Source organism: Tenrec ecaudatus, chromosome 1 (genome assembly GCF_050624435.1).
Source record: "Tenrec ecaudatus isolate mTenEca1 chromosome 1, mTenEca1.hap1, whole genome shotgun sequence".
Lineage (NCBI taxonomy): Eukaryota > Metazoa > Chordata > Mammalia > Afrosoricida > Tenrecidae > Tenrec > Tenrec ecaudatus.
In genome coordinates, this window is record NC_134530.1 from 63,340,087 (window position 1) to 63,360,892 (window position 20,806).

The 20,806-nt window shown below is 47.2% G+C and overlaps 1 protein-coding gene across 1 annotated transcript in view; it reads right to left on the reverse strand.

The window, feature by feature from the left end:
* Nucleotides 1-20,166, reverse strand: part of RHBDL2 (rhomboid like 2) — a 69,412-nt gene extending 49,246 nt beyond the window's left edge. The window contains exon 1 of the mRNA XM_075554195.1: nucleotides 20,036-20,166. The gene's annotated coding sequence lies outside the window, so the exon portion shown is untranslated. The remainder of the gene's footprint in view (nucleotides 1-20,035) is intronic.
* Between the last annotated feature and the right edge of the window lie 640 nt (nucleotides 20,167-20,806).

Sequence of the window (20,806 nt, forward strand, 5' to 3'; positions counted from 1 at the left end):
CACCACCTATCACCCATCTCTGAGCCCTACATGACTTTTCTAACAAACTACACATGACATCATTCACTGCGGTCAAGTCAGCTCCAACTCGTAGCGACCCTACAGAACAGAGTGGAGCTGACCTTGTGGATTTCCACGGCTGTAAATCTTTACAGGAGCAGAAAGCCTCATCTTTCTCCCATGGAAGACTGGTGGCTTCAAACTACTGACCTTGCGATTGATTAGCAGCCTAACACATAAACTCTCTATGCCACCAGAACTCCATACGTAGCATAATATTTACCATCTTTTTAAAAAATCATTTTATTGGGGGCTCGTACAATTCTTATCACAATCCATCCATACATCCATTCTGTCAAGCACATTTGTACATTTATTGCCATCATGATTCTCAAAACATTTGCCTTCTACTTGAGCCCTTAATATTGGCTGCTCATTTTCCCCCTCCCTCCCCACTCCTCCTCCCTCATGAACCCTTCATAGTTCATAAATTGTTATTATTTTGTTGTATGTTATACTGTCTGACATCTCCCCTCCGCCCTCTTCTCTGCTGTCCCTCCCCCAGGGAGGACGCTATATGTAGATTCTTATAGTCGGTTCCCCCTTTCTACCCTACATTCCCTCCACCCTCCAGGCATCGCCACTGTCACCACTGGTCCTGAAGGAGTCACCTGTCCTGGATTCTCTGTGTTTTCAGTTGCTATCTGTACCAATGTACATCCTGTGGTCTAGCCAGATTTGTAAGGTAGAATTGGGATCATGATAGTGGGGGGGGGGAGGAAGCATTTAAGAACTAGAGGAAAGTTATATGTTTCATCGTTGCTACCCTGCACCCTGACTGCTCATCTCCTCCCCACAACCCTTCAGTAAGGGAGTGTCCAGTTGCCTACCAATGGGCTTTGAGTCTCCACTCTGCACTCACCCACATTTACAATGATATGATGTTTTGTTCTTAGATGCTTGATGCCTAATCCCTTTGACAGCTCATGGTCAGACAGGCTGGTGTGCTTCTTCCATGTGGGCTTTGTTGCTTCTCAGCTAGATGGCCGCTTGTTTATCTTCAAGCCTTTAAGACCCCAGATGCTATATCTTTTGATATCCAGGCACCATCAGCTTTCTTCACCACATTTGCTTATGCACACATTTTTCTTCAGCAATCATGTCAGGAAGGTATGCATCCTGGAATGCCAATTTAATAGAACAACATGTTCTTGCATTGAATAAGTGTTTGAATGGAGGCCCAATGTCCATCTGCTGCCTTAATACTAAACCTATAAATATATGCACGTAGATCTGTTTACCATCTTAATATATACAGGTCAACGGCATTGAGTACACTTACAATGTCTTACAACCCTCGCCACTGCTGGCTCCAGAATGTGCTTATTATTACTGTTACTATTAGTTGGGAAGTAATACATATAGCTGTCATTCCATAGTTCAATCACATCCAGCAGAATTGTACATTTGTTACCACAATCAGTTTCTAAACATTTCTTATCTACATGGACTCCTTGACATCCTCTCCGTTCCCCCCACTCCAGAATGTTTTCAATCATTCCCCAAATAAACTCTGTATTCATTACACAGCCGCATTAAACATTTCCCCTCCCTCTACCCCCTGGCAACCACTCATCTACTTTCTGCCTCCGTGGGTTTGCCTCTTCTGGGTGCCACACGGTATCTATGTGTGGCTCTGTGGTCTTTTGAATCAAGCTTCTTTCACTTAGCATGTTTTCAAGATTATGCTAAGTGAAAGAAATTGACGCCTGTATCAATACTTCATTTCTATTTATTACTGAATGATTTTCCATTGTATACATATACCAGGTTGTTTTTAAACTCCTCTGTTGATGGACACCTGGGTTGTTTCAATATTGGGGCTATTCTGACTAGAACTGTTATAAACATTTGTATACAAGTTTTTGTTTCCACAACAGTTTTAGTTCTGTGTGTATAAATCTATGGGTGGAATTTCTGGGTCATATGGTTTCATTTATTGAGAGACTTTCAGATTTCATTTTCAAGTGGAGGTAATTATATCATTTATATCAGAGCAGTGTATAGAGAATTGGTTGAGATAATGAATGTAATAGAACTATGTCTGTCTGGTTTGTGGTAAAGACTCCATACTCCTTAGTCATTATTGGGTGTGTGTGTGTGTGTGTGTGTGTGTGTGTATGGATAGATAGAATAATTACAGGCATAGGGTTGGGACCTATTTTCTTTTTTTTTTATTTTAACAATTTTTGGGGGCTGATACAATTCTTTTCACAGTTCATACATATACATACATCAATTGTATAAAGCACATCTGTACAGTCTTTGCCCTAATCATTTTTTTCTCTTTTCTTCTTTTACATTTTATTAGGGACTCAAACAACTCTTACCACAATCCATACATATACATACATCAATTGTATAAAGCACATCCATACATTCCCTGCCCCAATCATTCTCAAGGCATTTGCTCTCCACTTAAGCCGGGACCTATTTTCATAGTAACTAAAAGTTACTGGGCAAACAGGTCAGTTACATTATTTCTAAATGATTCAATTGAGATTTTTCTGCTTTACTTTGCTATTATTAGGTTCGGGGTTTTTCGTTGTTCTTGTTGTTGTATGTTTTACTGTGTATGTAATACACAATAGGTAAATCTGTAAAGAGAGAACTGAATCATGGGTTTCCTAGGGCTGTGGCAGAGAAGGGTGGGGGAAGTGGAGAGCTAATCACAAGGAATACAAGAAAGAAGAAAATGTTCTAAGATTGTGATGATTGTACCACTCTTCTTGATAGGATTGAACTATTGAAGTGTATGATATGTGAATTATGTACCAATAAAACTGTATAAAATAAATCCTAAATGAATCTCATTAGTTAAGGTTCCAGATTATAATAATTTGCATTCAATAAATTTAGAGAAGATGAGGATTCTCCTTTCATTTCTATTTTCCCCAGCAACATTTTTGAAAATAAAGGCTTATTCACTGTCTTGTATCTTTTATCCTTCCATTTGGCCCTTCCAGGGTCAGACACTCAGTCTACAAGACAGAACTATTTTATTAGTTCTCCCGAATATCCATGATTATGTCTATCTTTTGACACTTCTCAAAACTGACAAAACCACAGTATAGATTTAAGATGAGCAACTTTCTTAAAATTCAGTTAGAAACTACTAACAGTGTCTTAATTAGCTATGCTGTAAGCAACACTATACGTGATCATTTTTATGAGAAAATAAAATTCTACTTTGCTAATAACAAACTTTATATCTATAAATTCACTCACTGACATCAAGTCAATTCTGACTCATAGTTACCTTACAGGACAAAGCAGAGCTGCCCCTTGGGGTTTCTGAGATTGTAAATCTCTAGGGGAGCAGGCAGACTTATCCTTATCTTATTCCTGCAGAGCAACCCAGGGGTTCGAACTACTGACCTTGTGGTTAGCCACTCAATGCACAGCCCATTACACCACCCGGTTCCTTATATCTATAAAACCAAACTCACTGCTATTGAGTTGATTCCAACTCACAGTGAACCTAGAGGACAGAGTAGAACTGCTCCTGTGGGGTTTTGAGACTATAACTCTCCCCAAGAGTAGAAAGCCTCACCTGTCTCCTGCAAAGAGGCTAGTGGTTCTGAACTGCTGACCTTGCTCTTAGCAGCCCAACATGCAACCACTTCACCATCGAAGCTCCTATATCTATAAAAAGCACTTAGACTGGAAACACAGGGAATCCAAGATGGATAAACACCTCAGGACCAATACTGAGAGTAGTGATACCAGGAGGGTAAGAGGAAGGTGGGGGGAGGAAGGGGGAACTGATCACAATGATCTACATATAACCCCCTCCCTGGAGGACAGACAACAGAAAAGTGGGTGAAAGGAAACATCGGTCAGTGTAAGATATGAAAAGATAATAATTTATAAATTATCAAGGGTTCAGGAGGGAGAGGGAGGGGAAAATGAGGAGCTGATACAAAGGGCTCAAGTAGAAAGCAAATGTTTTGAAAATGATGATGGCAACAGATGTATAAATGTGCTTGACACAATGGATGGACTGTGATGAGTTGTCCGAGCCCCCAATAAAATGATTTTTTTAAGCATTTAGAGAAATAATCCCACTTTCCCTAAATTTTCTCTTTCCTCCGAATTTCAAAACATCTAGAAATTTGACAGATTCTAGCCCACCCGTTTTAGGTATTTAAAAAACTAAACCACCAACCTAGTTTCCTCCATTCTGGCCCCAACCAGGTGTGTGGAGTTGACACGCTCCACAGGGTTTTCAAGGTTGTAATCTCTTAGAGGCCTTGTTTCCCAGGCTCCTCTGTGTGGGTTCAAACCTCCAACTCCTTTGGTTAGGAATCAAGAGCTTAACCATTTGCAACACCCAGGTTAGATTTTTTTTAATGCCACAAAGATAGGTGACCCGGTGGATATAGTGAAGACTCATTGCTTCCTTCCTTCCTTCCGGACTTTGTGCCTGGGCAAGCCCAGTGCTTAGATCTGACAGGGAGTGCTAGCTACTTTAGGCCCTAGCAACAGGTGAGTAAACAACACTGCCTTGTCAATCCCTTAAAGACCAAGAGAGTGATTGCAGCACTTGATCTCAGTCATCATCAACTCCACCTTCTAGACCTGTTTGTCTGCCGAGTCATCTTCTCTCTAGTCCTGTGGTACTCACAGGTGCTTCTTACAGTCTCTGACGTTCCCTATTCCTCCTGCTGCACACGTGCATTCCTGAGCTCAGTTAACCACCTGGGAAATGGGACCCATCAGATTGGCAACAACGAAGGAGACTGGCACTACCCCAAACTTTGGAAATGGGTCCAACCAATGGGGTGTAAATTGATGACACCATTTTGGAAGGCAATTGGGTGGCATCTCTAGAATGTGGTCCTGTTCCCTCCAATAGAACAGCCCTACTTCTAGAAATCTGTGCCATACATGTATCTGGGCAAGTTCACAAAGGTCTATTCAGCGCCAACCTATTCATACGAGTGAGAATGTGTAAACTCCCTGATGTGCTCAAGAGTGCTTGTGTGCCATCTGACCGCTCTGATTCTTAGGTGGTTCTCTCACCTACAGGTCTTGCTCCTGGGTCCAAAGTGGGCCTCCCTAGAGAGAGCAAGTCTAATAGAAGATCATGCAGTCAGTCATTTTTACCTTGCCTGGGCATGGCCTCCCTGGCCTCTAGGCCAAAGAGTACACTTTAGATTATCAGAATTTTTGAAAACCCGATGGACTAGATCAAGAATTTGAACGATTCAGCAACAATGACAATATCTTACACTCTCCCGGAGCACTATAGGCACCCACAGCCATCACATGATTTCCCAGTCACTGTGTCGCTCCCCGAGTGGGATGGGATGCTGTACTCTGCTGTCTGACACACGCACTCCACGGAGATCCTGCGTGTCTGTGGTGCTTTGGGTTTAGTGTTGGCTTGACATGACTGACCGCAGCAACGGCTAGCTCTTGAAATGCCGCACACGGTCACTGTGCTCATCCTTATCAGTAAGGAATAGCTACAAAGATTGGTAGGGGGAAAATAGCCTCCTAGCTAAATCTGGAGCTATCTCCCCCTGCACACCCAAAGACCTGGAGAATTCTGGGGAGATGGCGGCATTAACAAATCATATTCCCTCAAACACAATAGAGGAAGGCTTTGAGGAACTCTGAACTGGGGAGCAGAGCAAAGAGCAGGGCTCCGTGAGTCAGCAAGAAGTTTCTTCCATCATCCCGGCCTCCCCCAGACAAATGGATCACAGGCTGCTATGAACTGGGGCACTGGCCCCCAAAAAAGAGCCTGTTCCCCTCCCCACCACAGGTCCCACCTTAAGGACCTCAAGCTTCTGCCCTAAAATCAACAAGGTAGACCACCCTGGGGTCTGTTTGGACTAGGCCACCACCTCCACCACCATCCCCACATATACCCACACAGGCACTGTGGGAACACCTTCCCTCCCCGCCCACCCCATAGTTCAGACCTCTGAAACCCACAGAAGAGACCTCCCAGGAGTCAGTGCTGGTCTGACTGCTCCCTTTTCAGTCGGTGCTGAGGACTGCTGACAGAGGCTGCAGTGTGCTGGAAGCCGGAGCCTGGAGTGGAGGCTGCACCCACAGCCAGCTTACTACTGGGTGGGCTCTGACAGCACCAAAGCGCCACTGCCCTGGGGGCTCATTCAGAGTGTGACCGCTGCTCCCCCAGCCTGTGCCTATGGGATGCTGGACTGATGTGAACTCTGAACACACAGTTCCCTGCAGCGGAGTCACGCTGCTCCTCAGCCACCAGGGCCAGGGGGTCTCTGAAACCAAGGCACAGGAAGTAGAGAGCCTTCTGGGCAGTGCCAGCCCCTCTCCCTGAAGGGAGGAAAGCCGACCTGTGCTTCCCCTGAATGCCAGCACTTCCCCGGTATTTCCATGAGACACACGGTATCTCAGAGCCCAGACACCACTGACCTTGACATTCACGCCTTTTCATCCCAACTTCTTTTTGGGGCAAAAAAACCAAATTCATCTTTTCCGGCCTCTTTCTCTTCATTTACATCACTGGCCCCTCTCAAGTAGAAAGGAATAGAATCCTTTCTATTCCCCTACCAAGAAACAAGTTTCGATAACTCCATGCATGGTATATACAAGGTCTGGGTCTCCAAACTCTAACTCACTGCCATTAAGTCAATGCCGACTCATAGTGACCCTCTAGGACAGGGTAGAACTGCCCCCATGGGTGTCTGGGACTTTAACTCTTACGGGAGTAGAAAGCCTCATCTTTCTCTCAGAGGAGCAGCTGGGCTTTTAAACTAGAGCAGTTAGCAGCCCAACTCAAGCACCACGCCACCAGGGCTTCGCAGAGAATATAGGCAGCAAAGAGTAATAAAGTCAGGCTGGAGGAGGAGCAGTAAACCCGGCTCACTACATCATGACTGGGTCCAGACGAAGTTGATCAGTCAATTCATAATTCATACACAACGGGCCTCTAAGGGCAGCTAATGAAATATAAAAACTATGGAGCTGAATTTTCAAATGCTAACACTAGATCAATCAAACACTAGACGTAGTTCTGTATAATTAATTACTTGACTTCAAGTAAAGAAAATTACCCTCAGTATTGTAGGTGGGCCTGATCAGGCCCAATCCATTGAAGGTCTTACGAGAAAAACAAGTTTCCTACAGAAAAAAAAATTGTCTCAAGACTGCATTAAATCCTGTTTAGCAGCCTATCAGCCTGCCCTACAAACTTGGCAGCCTACACAATTGACGATGAGGCAATTCTTTAAAATGTGTGTGTGTGTGTGTGTGTGTGTGTTGTGTAAGAAGAACTACGGGGCTCTAAGGTTTGCTTGAGCTCCCATGAGCCTCTCATGCAGTGGTTCTCAACCTGTGGGTCGTGACCATTGGGGGTCAAATGACTCTTTCACGGGGGTCGTCCTATCCAAAACAGTAGTAAGATTACAGTTATGAAGTAGCAACAAAAATAATTTTATGGTTGGGATCACCTTTCATACACCAGAACTGTATGCAAGGGTCGCAGCATGAGGAAGGCTGAGATGCTTGTACATCCAATCATTCCTAGCACACGGCAGTTTCCGAGATATCCTGAATTCTGCGCTATCTTTGATTCCAAAGTTAGAATCTTATTTTTCAGAGAGCTCCTTGCAGAAGGAAAGAGGAGGGAGGGATTTGACCCAGCCCACATCAACAAACGAGGAGGCAGAGTCCGAGGTACCTCATGTTGACCAGAGCCTCCTCGTCACCCCACCGTTATTGTTCGCCATCACTGAACTGTCCAAGGAGCCAGGTTGTAATGGCTACTGAGAAGGGTGTGTTGCCTGCCACTGAGCTTGCGAACACCCAGGATCCACACTCCATTTCCTCACGAGAGGCCACCTTGCCCCTGAGGCCGCTAGAGATCTGTTGTATACATCAAATAGCAGTTAAGGGGTCAACCACTAGCCAAAAGATGGGCGCCTCGAGCCGACCTAGAGAAGTTTGGGAAGTTAGACCTGGTGATCTGCTCTGAAAGGTCCCACCTTGAAGACGACCTCGAGCAGTTCCAGCCCGCGCACACGGGACGGCCAGCGAGTCAGAGGCACCTGCGCCACAGCCCCTCACGAAAACGACCTGCATCGCCAGCACACTCTGTGGTTCAGCTTGCAAGCCCAACACTTGCGGGCCATTTTCCTCATTCATTTGCGAGGCAACACAATAGGACACGCTCATTCCTTCTGGACACTTAGCTTTCAAAGACAGGTCATTTTTCGAAAGCCAGCATGATGAAAAAATACAGAATGATCGGGTCGAATCATAAAGTCCATTACATGACGGACGAATCAAGCTATACCACACGGCGAATCGCGGCTCAGCCAAGTTGACACGTGACCCTGAGTCGTCAGAGGCCGAGGTGCCCTTGTCTCGACCCTCGGAGGTCAGGACTGCCAGGTGTACTGTCTGAAGGCGCAAAATAACTGGAGAGTAGATTTGTAAAAATTCTGTTTGGAAGCATGAAATGTTCCCCAAAGAGAGAGTGGGTAAGTGAGGAGTAGGTGTACCCACACTTTATGGGGAGGCTGGGCGAGAAGACTCTAAGACACCCCTTGCCCCTGTGCCGTCTAAGTGCCGCTGTGAAGCGAGTGCGCACCTGGTTTGATGGTTTTCATTTCATTCTCCCCGCACCCCTTCCCTCCCTCCTTCTTCCTCCAGCTCCCCAAGAAGACAGACCCGGACTAAACACTGAGGAATGGGGGGGTCCCCAAATGGCAGTTGTGAAAGGAGTGGCAGGTCACCACCCCTAAGGGAAAGGACGGGAACCCTACCCCCCCACCCCCCACTGCCACCACAGGAAGCCAAGATGGAGACATGTGTCTGGAAGAGGGGTTGGCCTCGCTGAAAACCCAAAGGACGAAGGCAGGCTCACCTTCCCTTCCCTTCGTCACCTCACTCAGAAGAATACTGGCCAGGCCACCACCCTTAGGACAACTCCTCTTTGGCGGAAGGGACCTTTGAGCAAGAGTTAGTGTTGCTCTCTCGGCTGCACTCAATCCAGTAGGCTTTAAACGTCTGAATTGTCTTTTTAAACGGCTGGCACCACCCACTCATCAGTACCAGGCGGGCCCCTGCCGGGTCTGAGTCCAGCCTTGATGTGGCCTGGGAGCCCAGAAGCGGGGGCGGCAGGCTGGGCAGAGTGTGCCCAATTGCTGCCCTGAAGGGCCGAGTGGGGAGGTTTGGGTGGTGTTGCCAAGCGACCCAGGAAGCCCTGGATTGGGCTTGTGGGCCACAGAGATTCAGAACCTCCTTCACCACAGTGCAAGCCATCATTATGCCCAGGTCCTGGAGGCCTGATGCGGCCGCGCTGTGGTTATGCCCCGGGAGGACGCCTTTTTAGCAGCAGAAATGAAGAACTGGCGTTCCCATATTATAGGCCTGTGGTCCTGGTGGCTTTCTTCTTGCTACCTCCCCGAGAAGACACTGGGAATAAATAGGCCAAAGATCTGAAAACAAAAACCCCTTCACAGATTTCCTTTTCTGAAAGTTTCCTTTCTTTCCCAGAAGCAAACCATACATGCCCTCAGCTGGGAGGGCAACTGAGGTAGGGACACGCTGAGGTCATCTGACCCTTGCGTAGCCCACCCACCACAACTGTGGTGGTGGTTCCTGGTCGGGGTGACCAGAGCCTCGGCCTCACGCAGGGTCTCTCAGCAGGGGGAACAGACAGAATAATTTGACCAAAGACAATGGATGGTACCTCACTCTTCAGAGTTGACAGCACAGTTCTTATTTCAGTGGCTCCTCCGGGCAGCCCTGTGAAAAGGGCATCTTAGTCCAATTTGACAGAAGAGCAACTAAGGGCCCGAAAGGTACCCACCACTACACACCTAGGGATAGCAAAACCAGAGCACAGATCCAGCCGCCCGTGGCCAGGTTCTTGGGCCTTTTCACTACGTCACCTTGCCTCTCCACAGAACTGCTTACGGGGCACGAGTTCATGCATGCACGCATTTATTGCCGACAAAACATGCTGAAACACGGCCCTGTGATCAGTGGGAAGGAGCTCTGGGAGCTTAGTAGTTACGCACTGGACTGCGAGCACACTCGGCGGAGGACAGGGCTTTCTGTGAAGAGGGGCTGAAATCCCCAAGGGCTGTGCTAGAGGGTGGCTGGTGGTGGAGCAGTGGGTACGCAATGGGCTGCTACCCTCATGATCAGCAGTTCAAAACCACCAGCAGATCCTCAGGGGAAGGACGGGGCTTTCTATACCAGTACACAGCCTCAGATCCCCACAGGGGGTTGCTATGGGGCAGCATTGATTCATTGGCAGTGAGTGTGTTTTTGTTTTATCGGTGGCTATAAGTTGGCATCGACTTAATGGCAGTGAGTTTGGTTTGGTGATCAGTGGATGGCTCAGACAAAAGTTCTGTCAGTAATACACATGCTCCAGACTCTCTCTCCTTAAGAGGCTTTAAAAGGGAGATGGGGGGTGGGTGGGAGAATACAAAGATAGATCCGCTAGCTCTGAGGGATCTTTCCATAATTCTTTTAAGCAAGATGGAAGCGAATGAAAATGATTTCACGGGACAAGTCTTGGATTTACCAATAGGGTTCAGAGAGCAATGTCCAATCCAACAGTGGCTTCCGAGGGACTTGGCTGGGCCAGGTCAACTCAAGACAGAGAATTCAGCTCAGAAGACTATGGTGACTGTATTTTTGGAAAGCCAGTGGGGTAGGTCATCTTGATAGATTTTCATGAAGATTTTCTTGATCACAGAGCTGCTTAGGGGGGAGTTTCAAGAAAAATGAAAACTGCATTGGAGAGACAAAGGCCAAGAGAATTTTTTTTTCTTCCCCCTATCATGACAATGCACTTGGTCATTCTTTGAGGTTAGCAAGGGCCATCCTATAAGAAGTTTTCTGGGAAACTTGACCCCACCCACCTTACATCCCTAATCTTTATCCTCCCAGACTCAGAGAACATTTCAAAGGAACACCATGAGTCCTCAAGGGTGAGTGCCAAAACTCCTGTATTGACCTGGCAGAAGTGAAGGAGCGCAGAATTCTCTGGGAAGGATGAAAGAACTGCAAACACCGCCTTCAGGCGTGTATAGATTGAGATGAAGGCTATAATAAACAGTCGCTTCAGATGTTGGTGTTTACTTAATAAAGGCTTCTACAACTTTGTAGCAATGCTGTTTTACTTTCCCTTGTACATTTGTAGTGAACATGCTCTACGACTAACCTGCATATTGCAGGTTCGTGTCCACCCATAGGTACTTCAGAAGAAAGACCTGGCCATCTACTTCTAAAAATCCAGCCACTGAAACCCCTGCGGAGCGCAGTTCTCCCCTGAGACACAAGGGCTTGCCCTGGCCGCACAGCAGAATTGCTTGAGGCGAAGTTTTTAAATTATTGATGTTTGAGCTTCACCCCAGACAGTGGAATTAGTCTCTGGGCTACAGCCTGGGCACTGGTATATTTTTAATGTACAGTCGGGACTGAGAATTCCTGCCCTAGAGATTGGGATTTGCAGGGTCTGAGCATAAGTCTAGTCTAGCAATCTGTGTTTTGTTAACAGCTACCAGGACATCTTATGTTCACAATGATTTTATGGCCACAGAATTCTTACAAGATACGTGCATTCACTGGACAAGCTTCCCCTGCATGCCTTGTCATGGCAAGCACGGAAACAGTTCAAAACAAAAACAAAAAGCTTCTACTCTCCAGCTCTTCCGTGGGGAGAAAGGCCTATACATTGTTCTGACACAGTATACTGTGATTGAGAACTAGATTAAAAAGTCGGTCGGCAACCACCAGGGAGGTTATGACTAGTCCGTTTCCAGGGGCTACTACTGTCAACTGAAGATGGCACATATAATTTGCCATTGCCCCCACCAAGAGGTGGGGTCAGTTTTCCTTCCCCTTCATTCTGGGCTGGCCCTGAGGCTGCTGTGACCCAGAGAACATGGCAGAAGCAGTGTTGTACAACCTTCCCAGCGAGCCCGTAAGAGACCTGCAGCCCTCGCTGTGGTGCCTCTTAGAATACACCTTATTGGAAGCCTTCCACCACATCAAGAGGTCAACTCCCCTGAGGCTACCATGCTCCGAGGAAGCACAACGTCCTCATATGGAGAGAGAGGCCCTGGAGAAGAGCACCAAGGTGCTAGACCTATGAGAGAAGCCCTCTTGGACCTGCCAGCCCAGTCCATCCCCTAGCAAAACCATCAAGTGAATGACCGCAGCTCAGACCACGTGGCGCACAAGAACCACCCGGCTGAACCCTGCCCCAACTCCTGATTCCCGAGACCTTGAAAAAGTAAAGTGCTGGTTGTTTTTAATTAAGTAGGCTTTGAGGTCATGTGTTATGAAGCAATAGATACCAACACGACTCATTGGGATTAAAAGATAGATTGGCTGCCCATAGCATTCTATTTTTCCTTCAATTTAGCAATCCGGAGCTTCTTAACAAGTTACACAACTTGAAGGCTGTGTATAATCACTTTACTGAATTACACATATAAAAATGGTTGGATTTATGTATGTGTTGTTGAATATATTTTCACCAGTGGTTTTTAAAAAAAATTTTTTAAAGAGTTATAGCTTCTCAACATCCTCCAAACAAGAAACAAAGAGCTAAATCATATGCTTGCTTCCTGAAGGCAAGGAGCATCATGCATTATTCATCTTTGTATCCCCAACCCCACCAGAAAGCAGATTACAGATGTTTCACCTAAAATAGTCTCCCAACTAGTCTACACCTGCTTCTAATCCTCCTTCCATCCTATAAACAAACATAAACAAATTAGAATATGTCAAACTCCTTCAATGGCCTCCATCATCTTCAGGATAATACGGAATCCTTACCATGGCCAGGGAGGCCCTGCATGACCTAGCTCTTGCCTTCCTCAAGGAATTCTGCTTCGTCCACTCTTCCCCAGTCCTGTGCCGCAGCCACAGGGCCTTCCCTCGGTTCCTGAAGTGCACCAAGCTCTCACCTACCTCAGGGTGGTCACAGTTGCTCCTCCCTCTGCCCGGCTATTTCCCTCCTGCCCTCCACACACAGCCCCTCGCACAATGTTGGCTCTTCATAAATCAAATCTTGATAACGGCGGTGAGTTTGGTTTTGGAGTTATCTAGAGAGGTAGCCCACCAACTCCCTCGATCACCAGGTATGCAATCACATCGCCCAGTGTATTTGCTTTCAGCACTTAACCATCCTCTAAAAATACCTGGTTTGCTTATCTTTGCCTGTCTCTTTCCACTAGAATAAGCACTCAAAGGGGAATCATCCCACAGTGAGCCCCGTCTGTGCTCCCCGGCACCTAGAAACGTGCCTAGCACAGGCTAGATGCTCAGCTAAATGTTCGCTGAGTGAACCATCAAAAGGAGGAAAGAAAGAATGGACGAATAAAGGAAGGCAGAGAGGTGTATGAAGTAACGGGGAGGGGGCAAACCTAACTCACTGCCATCACGTTGATGCCAGCTCATAGTAACCCTATAGGGCAGGGTAGAAATGTCCCTGGTGAGTTTCCGAGGCTGTAACTCTTGACTGAACTAAAAAGCCTATCTCTCTCCTGTGGAGAGACTAGGGGGTTCAAACTGCTGGCCTTGCAGTGAGCAGCCCTTGCAGGTAACCACTGCGCCACCAGGGCTCCTTGAAGTAATGGAAAAGCACCAAGATCACAGTGGTTGTTAAACCATGGTTCTATTTGCCATTCTGCCCCTGTTTTCCTGGGCACGGATGGACCTGCCATTTCCCCTCAGGTAAGCACAACTGGGTTCTCGGTTCTCACCATCATACACATGACGTGTGTCTATGTGTGTGTGTGTGTGTGTGTGTGTGTGTGTGTGTCCCATGAAAGATCTTCACAATTTTCTGCTCATAAATCCTCATAAAATTTTTGAAAATACCATGTCTCCCTTCACACATTTCCAAGTTAATAATGGAATTTCTTTTTCACAAGTGGAAAATGTTCCGCAGACCGAGCTGTCTTACATCACCTTTTTCAGAGACACACTTCAAATGTATTTTCATCAGAATGGAGGAGCTGTCGCTTTAGCTTGTTCAGTTTATAGAAAATGTCTGCCTTATAATCCAATTGGCAAAAGCAAACCTCACTGTCAAACTCATCAGCTGGATCAGACTGATTTTCTATCCCTGAACTCCAGTTCCATTAAAATAAAATAAAACGTCTAGAAATGTATTCATTTGCATCCCATGACAACCATCTTATCTTGATTCTAATTTTACAATGCATAGATAAATAGCTAAGGCTGTGAGCTTAATATAGAGCAGAGCACAAATCATAGAGGAAAGCCACCTACATTCATATCCTGATTTCACCACGAAATCGCTCTGTGAACTTGGGCAACTTAGGAAATGGCTCCCTGTCCTGCGAACCTCTCCTGTGAAAGGCAGCTCGGCTGGAGCACGTCCTGCCATCCAGTGGATTCCGTTCCTGGCAACCCTACAGGACGGAACCGAACTGCCTCTGTGGCTGTCTGAGACGGTGGCTCTCTGCAGGAGTACAAAGCATCATCTTTCCCCTTGGAGCAGGTGGGGGTTTCTAACTGCCAACCTTATGGTTAGTAGCCCAACGTAGAACCCACTAAGCCTAAACGGAGGTTAGTAAGTTTCTACAAATAAAAGTAATGAACTAATGTATTTTTACAAAGTCCTTAAAAATTACACCTGGTACATAATAAACTTTAAACAAGTGTTTTTAAATAAAAACACTTTGGGCTGCGATACAAAAGGTTGGCAGTTCAAATCCACCAGCTGCTCTGTGGACCAAAGACAGGGTTTTCTATTCCCATAAAGAGCTACAGGATTGGAAATTTACAGGAGAGTCCTATTCTGGCCTATAGGGGCCCCGTGAGTTGGCATCGACTTGATGGCCATTGAGTTTGGTTTTTCTTTTTAACAGTAAGGTACTACCCCTGCCTGTTTGTTTAACCTCCGCTCTCTTTGCTGGCTCTCTTTCAGAAGCAGAAAACTCACTGCAATCAAGTCAACTCTGACTCATAGCGACCTATATAGGACAGGGAGAACTGCCCTTCTGGGTTTCCGAGACTGTCGCTCTTCATCGCAGTAGAAAATCTCCTCTTTCTCCCACCGAGTGGCTGGTGGTTTTGAACCGCTGACCTTAGTTTGTAGCCCAACTCGTTACCAACCACTATCCCACCAGGGCTCCTCTTCAGAAGCACAGCAGTCTCCAATTTTCCTCTTATTTTGTTTTTGGTTTTATTTTTTTTATCATTTTATTGGGAGCTCTTATAGATATCATAACATTCCATAGTTCAATCACCTCAAGCAGTATTGTACAATTGCTTCCAGAACCAGTTTCAAAAACGTTTTCTTTCTTCTTGAATTCCTCAATATCAGCTCCCCTTTATCCCCTCCCACTCCCCCTTCCCTTCCCCTTACTTTGTCTTTCATCACTGGCCAATGTACTACGGATAAGAGATGTGATTTAGGAAACTTAAAGAATGCGTCGAGCAGGATGCTTTGAGGAAAGAGTAACTATGGGAGTGGAAGAACTGGACGCCAAACCCCTAAAGCCTCCCTTGTCATGTGCCCATAGGTCCATGGGACACACCCTCCCCAGACACTTTCAGAGACATGTCATTCCTGGTGTTCTTTCTATAGCCCATCCCTTCTCTCCTACTTAAGAAAGTACAGGGGGGTATTTCTCAGAGCCAGGGCTGCAGGTGCCTCCGTCCCGTGAGCTTCTTCCCCTCGTTTCCCTTGGCCAAAAACGCACCACGTCGTCTTCAAATGCGCAGTCTTCAGCAAGCAATGGCAAGGCACAGCCACCCGAAACGGGCACCTGATTTCCATGACAAATATGGTAATGCTGTTTTAGCTAGAGGAGCTATTTTCTGTATTGCTGATTGGCCATACACAGCAACACAAATTGGAATCGAATGGAATCTGGCCCCTGTTGGCAGAATCACCCCAAAGGAATCGAGAGATTAGAAATCAAATCAGCTGGTGGTATAATACTGAATTGTTTCAAAATCAACTTTTAAATTGATGCACCACATATGCATTAACATATGGCATTATTGAAGAAATAAAATGTATTTGAACCTTAAAAAAAGAAAGTACAAGGGGCTACAAATTAGCAAGCTGGATAACCTTGGATTTGCTCCAAATTATACAAATGACAATCATCCAGTACTTGTATTAAGAGGAACAGATGAGCTGGGATCCAGCGCATAGCTGAGGGCAATCTACTCAGAGATCAGGCCCTTCGAGTTCGAACACCCTTAGATGTTTCTGATCCAGACGCTAAAAAAGAAAGGCTGGTCAGGGCCTGGGAACCTTGATGTCATCAAGCCTCCTACTTAGAAACAGCCACCCTTCGAAATTGCCCATCAGGGGTTATCATTCCTTTTGTTAAATCCCTTCACTGGGACCCTAGGGCCCATGGGATAAAGTACTCCTTTCCTGCCTTTTCCTCTGTCTACACCTGCCTACACTCCAGCCATACTGAGTCCCAATCAAGCCCCAATTCCACTGCACCTTGTCATGAGCTCCATCCTCTGCTGGGACACCTTCCCTCCCTAATTTGTTCTCCTAGAGACGTCTTAACACCTGCCTGCAAGTCTGTCCTTCACACCTCTGTAAAGCCTTATTGAGCCTTGTGCTATCACCGAGGAGACACTGGCGCATCTGGCAGACATCAACGAAGAGCCCCCCTGGAGTTTTCTCGGCAACCTCTGCTCATATCTAGGGAACCAGTGGCATCTCTGAATTGCAACTGTCTCTTCCGTGAGGCCGAGCATCCTGAGACTAGCACTAGGTTTTATTCACTTTGAATTCCTATTACCCAGCCCATGGGATGAGTCAATCTTTTGGGGGGGGGGCTGGATTCATTTCCTCACCAAGGATTCATCTAACATCTCTGTTCCAGGGTTCTTATAAGGTGCTGATCTAATTTTACAATTAGGAACCAACAGACATGATCCCTGGCTGCCTCATGGGCCAAACAGGGATACTTGATTGAATGAATGATGTGTGAATGAATAAATGAACAGCTGGTGTCTAGTTTGTTGAAAGAGATCTGAGGTATCTTTGGCCTTTCTGGTAGAGAATTCTAAAAACATCAGGGAGTTAAAGAAAGAGAATGGGGGTCTAGAGACTAACTGGTGCAGATCGGAATCTTAATACAGTACTTATTAGTCATGGGACCTGAGCACCAGTCCCTTAACCACTCTGTATCTTTGTTTCCTCATTTGTAAAACAGAGATCATAAGAATGATAATTTTCAAGAAAATTTGTTCCATTAAATTGGCATTCCAGAATGCACACCTTCCCGACATAATTGCTGAAGAAAATGGGTGCACAAGCAAATGTGGTGAAGAAAGCTGATGGTGCCCGGCTATCAAAAGATATAGTATCTGGGGCCTTGAAGGCTTGAAGATAAACAAGCGGCTATCTAGCTAAGAGGCATCAAAGCCCACATGGAAGAAGCACACCAGCCTGTCTGACCACGAGGTGTATAAGGGACCAGTTATCAGACATCAAAGAACTAAAAATCACATCAGTGGGTGCCCACCTTCCTGATACTATCAATGAAGACAAATGTGTGCATAAGTAAGTGTGGTGAGGAAGGCTGATGGTTCCCAGCTATCAAAAGATATTGTGTCTGGGGTCTTGGAGGGTCAAAGATAAACAAGTGGCCATCTAGTTCAGAAGTAGCAAGGCCCACATGGAGGAAACACACCAGCCTGTGTGACCACGAGCTGTTGAAGGGACTAGGTATCAAGCATCAAGGAACAAAAAATCATATCATTATAAATGTGTGAGTGCAGAGTGGAGACTCAAAGCCCATCGGCAGCCAGCTGGACACCCCCTTACTGAAGGGTTGTGGGGAGGAGATGAGCCACTCAGCTAGTTCTTAAATGCTTCCTCCCCCCCACTATCATGATCCCAATTCTTTCTACCTTATAAATCTGGCTAGACCACAGGATGTACATTGGTACAGATAGCAACTGGAAACACAGGGAATCCAGAACAGATGACTCCTTCAGGACCAGGGGTGAGAGTGACGATGCCTGGAGGGTGGAGGGAATGTGGGGTAGAAAGGGGGAACTGATTACAAGAATCTACGTATAGCCTCCTCCCTGGGGGATGGACAGCAGAGAAGAGGGCAGGGGGAGACGTTGGACAGTGTAATATATGACAAAATAATAACAATTTATGAACTATGAAGGGTTTATGAGGTAGGGGGAGTGGGGAGGGAGGGGGAAATTAGCAGCTGATATTAAGGGCTCAAGTGGAAGGCAAATGTTTTGAGGATGATGATGGCAACAAATTTACATATGTGCTTAATACAATGGATGTATATATGGATTATGATAAGAATTGTACAAGCCCCCAATAAAATGATTTTTTAAATGATAGTTTCATAACAGGATTATGATTAAACAAGATGATGTATTTAAAAGCTGTTAGTAAATGATTGAACTATTGAATTGTATCATATATGGATTATGTGCCAATAAAACTGTTGTTGTTGTTGTTGTTTTTTAAAGTATTAGTGGGAGTCAGGCAGAGTTGACCTCAGAAACTGGTAGTTCCCACCTCTGGCTCAGTGTGAGAACCTGTGCCAATTCAGACACACAGCAGGAGAGCTTCCAAACCTGTGGTAGCAGCCCTGGCAAGGGCTGTCTTACCACAAGCCATTGCAGGCACCTTCCCTCGGCAGCTCCAGCCCTCCCCAGCCATGGCCTCCCTCTCTCTTCACCACCTCCCCCTTCACTGCCCAGTCCTACATGTTTACAAGTCTGTCTGAGCCTTTCAAGGCCAGGGGTGTGGTACAAATCCTTATCAGTCCATGGGATGGGCTGAGGAAGGAGGGGTCATGGTGGAAGGGGGCTAAAGAAGAATGCAGTCCCTTACTGAGGACCCACTATGTGCCTGGCAAGGAATCCTAAGAGCACAGTGGGCTAGGCACTGGCTGCTAACCTCAAAGTTGGTGGTTCAAACCCATCAGCCACTCCTAGGGAGTACGATGAGGCTGCCTGCTCCAGTAAAGATGTAATCTCAAATGCTCTTTCCAGTTGCTATGAGTGGGAATCGCCTGGATGGCAGTGGGTTCAGGCTCTTGACTATGTGCTTGGCGGTGAACTTGGTGCTTGATAGGCATTGTCCCAGGCCTTCTTCCTAGCAATGCTATTTTACAGACAAGGAAACCGAGCTTCCAGAAGTTAACACGAGAGGTGGGATATGAATTTTAAGTTTCTCTACGACCCCTAAATGATTTCCTACTCCCACACTGCTTGCCAGCGTGTCAACTCAACTCCTGCCAGTGAGCCAAGGCCCACCCACATCAGCTGGGGTAGAGAGAGGACAATTGAACAACCGGTGAATACATTTCCATTTTCTGTCTTCCCTGTAAGGGCAGACATTGGGCTCCACCTTTCTGGGAATCAGTTAAGGTTCAAGGGATGATGATAAACTAATGACTAATTAGCGGGTGAAAGAACCAATCCCTTTTGCTCCTTATACCAGGAAGGAGGAAACAACTTTGGAGCTGCCACCCCGCAGTTAGAAGCTGGGAGACAGAAGTTCCCCCAAGGAGGGCCAAGAGCTGCTCCATTTGAAAGTGGAAAAAAATTGGGAAAGTGTTTAGGGGGTGGGATGGGGGTGAAGGGTAATGTGTGATGGTGGGAGATAGGGCCAACATTGGCAAGAGGAGGGAGGAAGCATGGCATTACCTGCTTCTCCAGCTAAGTCCCTGGGGCCGGAAAGCCAGTGGCAGCCCCCTGGCCCCTGGCTCAATCCGCTGCCAACTTTTTCAATGGAAGGTGCTAGAGCCCCAAGCGACTACTTCAAGAGAGGACTCCGGAAGGGAGGTGACAAAGGAAGCGCCACAACTCCACGCCCACCCCACCCCCCACGCCTCCCGCCCCCTTCCAAGAGCCTCCAGCTCTTGGGTGGGCGCTCCCGGCTGCCCCCCCCCCCGCCTCCCCTCACTCCCCCTTGGCGCGACGGCTGCCGCCCTTCCCCCCCCCAACCCCCCGCCTGTACCTCGGGGATAGGGGGCGGGAGGTGTCCCCTGGCTGAACCGACAGGTCGGTGGTCGTGCAGCTCCGGGTCAAGGGGCCACCTTTGCTGCCCTGCAGCTCGCGCCCTGCCAGGAAGCCTGTCGTGGGCCCTCCCTGCACAGAAATCGCCGGGACAGGTCCCTCCCCGCCCGGCCGGGGGAGGGAGCCCGAGGAGATCCCCGCCCCGCCTCGGGCTGACTCCCGGGCGGGCCCTGGATGAAGAGTCCTCCGCTCGTGCCTGGGGCTGAGCCAGAGCCCGCGACAGCCTCTCTGCTGAACTCCAGGCCGCTGCCAAGTCCTGCCCTCTAGCTTTAGGGCTGTGTCCCCGGCCCTCGGTGACTGTGTCACCGCCTGCCGTCCACCCTCCGCAATGGGCTCTGGGCCCCTGCGGTCACCGAGGAGGAGGCTGTCCCTTGTGCGGAGAGTGCTGGAAAGGCTCTTCAAAAAGATGACCCATGAACAGGGTGGTCAGTTCTGCCAAACCGTAAAGGAGGAGGGGGTGGGTGAGACAGCACAGGTAAATGGAAGAGACCAGGCAAAGGCATGGACTGGGGCGGGAGGAGGGAAGCAGGGGAGTTCAGAACTGTGAGGGAGGAGGCTGGGAGGCAGAGAGCATCCCATCCACAAGGAACCTGTGTGCCTTGTGTACTTAGAGGTAATGTGTCACAGAAAGGTTTTAAACAAAGGAGTAATGTTCTCTGGCTGCATTTAAATAAACCTTCAAGCCCAAGCCAAACTCAGTGCTATTGAGTGC